This window comes from Lynx canadensis, chromosome B4 (assembly GCF_007474595.2).
Source record: "Lynx canadensis isolate LIC74 chromosome B4, mLynCan4.pri.v2, whole genome shotgun sequence".
NCBI classification, from domain to species: Eukaryota; Metazoa; Chordata; class Mammalia; order Carnivora; family Felidae; genus Lynx; species Lynx canadensis.
Window position 1 is genome coordinate 86941073 of NC_044309.1, and position 6000 is coordinate 86947072.

A 6000-nucleotide genomic window follows, 5' to 3' on the forward strand; every position below is an offset into this window, starting at 1 on the left:
GAACAGGCAAAGCACGTGAAAGGTGACATACAACGTGGAAGTAACTAAGTTGCTCCAGCTAAGGTAATGGTATATTGGCCTATATCCGGAAATCTTGAACACATGTGACAGTCCAAACTGAACACTGCCTGTGCATCCATAGCCACCAGCAGTCACAAGTGTGAGCCCAGCCGTGACCAGCACAATTTCCCAGCTGACCCATAGATTTGGAAGCAATAATTGAGGGTTGCTGTTTTATGCTTCTGTGTTGTGGAGTTGTGTATTACATAGGAATACGCCTCTCTAACAGATCTTCCCTTGATACATGACAGTTGGGCACAAAAACAGGAAACCTCACTTCCAATTATGAACCAGAGGTAAGCCTTCAATATAGAATGCCATCTATTTGGTAGTCTTTCTTCCATAACATGCTCAGACATTGCTGAGGTTCCCAGTAATTAATACATACCTGTCCTCATCAAAAGAATAGGCTTCTTTCTAAGCTATTTTATCTCCCTGCTCTTCATTTCGCCACCTTACATCCAGCTGGTTCTCTTTGTAGTGCTGCTATGACCTCAGCGCCTCATGCCATCTTTCTGAACATTCTTAAGCTAAGTATCTTCAAATTCAGTTTATTACCCCTCCCAAGAAGGATATCATTTGAAAAGAAGGTAAAGCTTACTACATTTGACCCTTGAACAATGCAGGAGCTAGAGGCACTGATCCCATGTACAGCTGAAAATCAATGTATAATCTTTTTTCTAATTGAAGTATAGTTGACACACTGTTACCTTAGTGTTAGGTTCAAACCAGCGATTCAACAGCTCTGTACATTATTCTGTGTTCGGGGGTGTAGCTTCCATCTGTCACTTCCATCTGTCATACAACACTGCTGAAGTACCATTGACCATTTCCCTGCGCTATACCTTTCACCCTGTGACTTGTCCATTCTATAAATGGAAGCCTGTACCTCCCACTCCTCTTCATTTGCCCATCCCCCAACCCCCTCTCCTCTGGCAATCGCCAGGTTGTTGTTTGTGTTTATGTGTCTGTTTCTGCTTTTGTTTGTTTTGTTTCAATTTTTAGAGTCCACATGTCAGTGAAATCATATGGCATTTGTCTTTCTCTGTCTGACTTATTTCACACATAATAGACTCTAGGTCATCCATGTTGTCACAAATGGCAAGGTCTCATTCTTTCTTATGGCTAAGCAGTATTCCACTGTGTGTGTGTGTGTGTGTGTGTGTGTGTGTGTGTATATATTTACATGTGTTATCTACCCACCACATCTTCTTGATCCATTAAGCTATCAATGGACACTTATGTTGCTTCCATATCTTGGCTATTGTAAGTAATACTGCAGTAAACATAGAGGTGCATATATTACTTCAAAGTAGTGTTTTTGTTTTCTTTGGGTAAATAGCCAGTAGCGTAATTAATGGATCATATGGTATTTCTATTTGTAATTTTTTGAGGAACCTCCATACTTCAGTGGCTGCACCAATTTACATTCAAACCAGGAGTGTACATGGGTTTCTTTGTTTCTATATTAATAACACTTGTTATTTCTTGTCTTTAAATACTAGCCATTCTAACTGGTGTAAATAATATTTCATCATGGTTTTTATTTGCATTTTCCTGATCATTAATGATGTTGAACATCTTTCCATTTGTCTTTTAGATTTAACCCCTTATCAGATAAATCATTTGAAAATATCTCCCATTTAGTGGGTTGCCCTTTTGTCTTATTGATGGTCTTCTTTGACGCACAAAAGTTTTTATTTTAGTATAGTCTCAATAATTTGTTTTTGTTTTTGTTTTTTTCTTGCCTAAGGACACATGTCTAGAAAAATGTGAAGGCTGACAAGATTATTGCCTATGTTTTCTATTAGGAGTTTTATGGTTTCGGGTCTCGCATTTAGGTCTTTAATCCATTATGAGTTTACTTTTGTGGATGATGTAAGAAAGTACTCCAGTTTCATTCTTTTGATTGTAGCTGTCCAGGGTTCAGTGTTCCCAGTACCATTTATTGAAGAGATTGTCTTTTCCCCATTGTATATCCTTGCCTCCTTTGTTATAGATTAACCGACCATAGAAGAATGGGTTTATTTCTGAGCTCTTCTGTTCTGTTGATCTATGTGTCTATGTTTGTACCAGTACCATACTGTGTTGCTAATTATAGTTTTGTAGTAAATCTTATAATCTGAGATTGTGATATATCCAGTTTTTTTTTTCTTTCTCAAAATTGCTTTGGCTATTTGAGGTTTTTTTGTGGTTCCATACAAATTTTGGTATTATTTGTTCTAGTTCTGTGAAAAATGTTGCTATTTTGATGGGGATTGCATGAATCTGTAGATAGCTTTGGGTAGTATGAACATTTTAACAGTATTAATTCTTCCGGTGCATGAACATGTTAGATATTTGCATTTGTTTGTGTTGCCTTCAGTTTTTTCATCAATGTTTTATAGTTTTCAGAGTACAGGTATTTTACGTCTTTGGTTGATTCTTAGGTATTTTTGTTGTTGATGGTGGTAATTGTAAATGGAATTCTTTCTTAATTTCTTTTTCTGCTACTTCGCTGTTAGTGTATAGAAATGCAACAAATTTATGTATATTAATTTTGTATCCTGCAACTTTATCAAATTCATTATTACTTTCAATAGTTTTTGGTAGAGTCTTTAGAGTTTTCTCTGTACAGTATCATGTCATCTGCAAATAGTGACAGTTTTACTTTTACCTTACCAGTTTGGATGTCTTTTATATACTTTTCTTGTCTGATTGCTGTGGGTCAGACTTCCAATACTATATTCAATAAAAGTGGTGAGAGTGGACTTTCCTGTCTTGTTCTTGATCTTAGAGAAAACTCTCTCAGGTTTTCATCATTGAGTATGAGGTTATCTATGGGTTTGTCATATAAGGCCTATATTATGTTGAGGTATATTCCCTCTAAACCCACTTGTTGAGAATTTTTATCATTAATGGATGTTTCAATTTTGTCAAATGCTTTTTCTGCATCTCTTGAGATGATCCTATGATTTTTATCCTTCATTTTGTTAATGTGGTGCCATCACATTGATTGATTTGCAAATACTGAAACATCTTTGCATCCCCAGAATATATTCCACTTGATTGTTTAATGCATTGTTAAACTAGGTTTGCTAACATTTCATTGAGGAGTTTTGCATCTGTGGTCATTAGGGATATTGGTCTGTAATTTTCTTTCTTTCTTCCTTCTCCCTTCCTCCCTTTATGTCTTTCTGTCTGTCTGTCTGTCTGTCTTTCTTTATCTGGTTTTGGTATCAGGGTAATGCCGGATGCATAGAATGTATTTGGAAGCTTTCGTTCATCCTTTATTTTTTGGAATAGTTGAGAATAGGTCTTAACTTTAGAAGAAGAATAGGTCTTCTTTAGATGTTGGTAGAATTCATGTATGATGCCATCTGGTCTCAGTCTTCTATTTTTTATTTTAGTATTTTATTGATTACCAATTCAATTTTGTTACTAGTAGTCATTCTGTTTAAGTTTTCTATTTCTTCCAATTTATTTTTGGAAGATTGTATGTTTCTAGGAATCTATCCATTTCTTCTAGTTTGCCAAGCTATCTGGCATATGATTTTTCATAGTAGTCTCATAATTCTTTATGTTTCTGTGGCATCATATGTTATTTTCCCTCTTTCATTTCTGATTTTATTTATTTTTAAAAAATTTTAACGTTTATTTACTATTATTAAGAGACAGAGAACATGAGCATGGGAGGGGCAGAGAGAGGAGAAGACACAGAATCTGAAGCAGGTTCCAGGCTCTGAGCTGTCAGCATAGAGCTGGATGCAGGGCTCGAACTCACAAACTGTGAGATCATGACCTGGCCAAAGTCAAACACTTAACCAACTGAGCCACCTAGCTACCCCATTCATTTCTGATTTAAAATGTTTGGATTCTCTCTTTTTTCTTGAGAAGATTGACTGTCAATTTTATCCTTTCATAGAATTAGCACTTGGTTTCATTGATCTTTTCTCTTATGTTTTTGTCTCTGTTTTTATTCATTTCCATTCTGATCTTTATTATTTCCTTCTTTATACTAACTTTGGGTTTTCTTTCTTTTTTTTTTTTTCTTGTTCCGGTTCCTTTAGATGTGAGGTTAAATTGCTTATTTGATATTTTTCTTTTTCTTTTTGTTTGTTTTTTAATTTTTCTTATTTCTTGAAGTAGGCATGTATTGCTATAAGTTTCCCTGTTAGAACTACTTTTGCTACATCTCAAAGACTTCGGACCATTGTGTTTCATTTTCATTTGTCTCAGGTATTTTTTATTTCCTCTCTGAGTTTTTCATTGACCTGTTGGTTGTTTAGTAGCATATTGCTTAGCCTTTATGTGATTGTGTTTTTTCCAGTTTTTTTTTTCATGTAATTGATTTCTTGTTTCATACTGTTATGGTTGGGAAAGATGCTTGATATTATTTAAGTCTTCTTTAATTTATTGACACTTGTTTTCTGGCCTAACACGTACTTTGTCCTAGAGAATATTCCATGTGCACTTGGAAAGAATGTGTGTTCTATTGTTTTTTGATGGAATGTTCTGTATATATCTGTTAAGTATATCTGGCCTAATATGTCATTCATTTGTTTGCTTATTTTCTGCCTGGATGATGTATCTATTGATGTAAGTGGGGTGTTAAAGTCCCCTACTAGTTAATTATTGTCTGTTTTAGGTATTGCTATTCTGCCTTTGTTTGTTTGTTTGTTTCATTTGCATGGAGTATCTTTTTTCATCCTTTCACTTTCATTCTGTATGTGTCTATAGGTCTGAAGTGAATCTCTTATAGGCAGCATATAGATGGGTCTTGTTATGGTTTTTTTTTTTTTTATTCATTCTGCCACCCTATGTCTTTTGATTGGAATATTTAGACCATTTACATTTAAAGTAGCTATTGATAAGTATGTACCTATTACCATTTTGTTAATTATTTCTGGTTGTTTTGTTGTTCTTTGTTCCTTCTCTTTTTCCATTTCCTTGTGATTGATGAATTTCGATAGTGTTATGCGTGGCATTCTTACTCCCTATTTTTTTGTTCATCTGTTATAGGTTTCTGACCTGAAGAGAGTTTCAGCAGCTTTCCCCTTCCATTTGGTGGAGTTCTAGTGCTGCATCTTTTATATTGTAGTTGCTCCTTTAAAATATGTTGTTTTTTTTTTTTCTTATGCCCTTAGAGCCTGCAGGGTTGTTATGTACTAGGGGCCTGAGGCTTCCTAAGGCAGCAGGGCAGTTATGGTACCTGGAGCCTACTATCAAGGTGGGGTGAGAATGTAAACCATGGTTCTTGCCAGCCTCGCTGACCTGAAGTGGGTACCAGCTGTTACCCTGCCATTTGTCAGGATTCCAGGGCTCGTTCCTTTATATTTCAATTTCCCTTTTAAGCCATGGCCTTTTTGTGAGCCCCAGGGTAAATGAATCTGCTCATGGCCATCAATACTATCCCTCCACACTGCAGTTTGCAGCCTTGGGGGTGGCGGTTCCTTTTGTTACTGTGTCTCTGTCTCTCTTCCTATTTTGTACATGGTCTCTCTGTCTTCTGTTGTGCAAAAGCTGTTCAGTCGGGCTTCAGCTTTTCTTCAGGAGGAATTGCTGTATAAGTAGTTGTATATTTGGTGTGTCCATGGAGGAAGTGAGTTCAATGTCTTTGTCACCAGCTTAGACCTGAAGTCTCCTGTATAACTTTGGACTCTCCTAAAACTTAACTACTAATAGCCTATTGTTGATCAGAAGTCTTATCAATAACATAGTCAATTAACACATATTTTGTATGATATATGTATTACATACCATATTCCTAAAATAAAACTAGAGAAAAGTAAATGCTATGAAAATTAAAGGAAGACAAAATATATTTCTAGTACTGTACTTTAAAAAAGTCCATGTAAAAGTGGACCCACACAGTTCAAACCTGTGTTGTTCAAGGACCAACCATACTTATATTGTATTCATTGCTTCTAACACAATTCTTGGCACACAAGAGCACAAAAT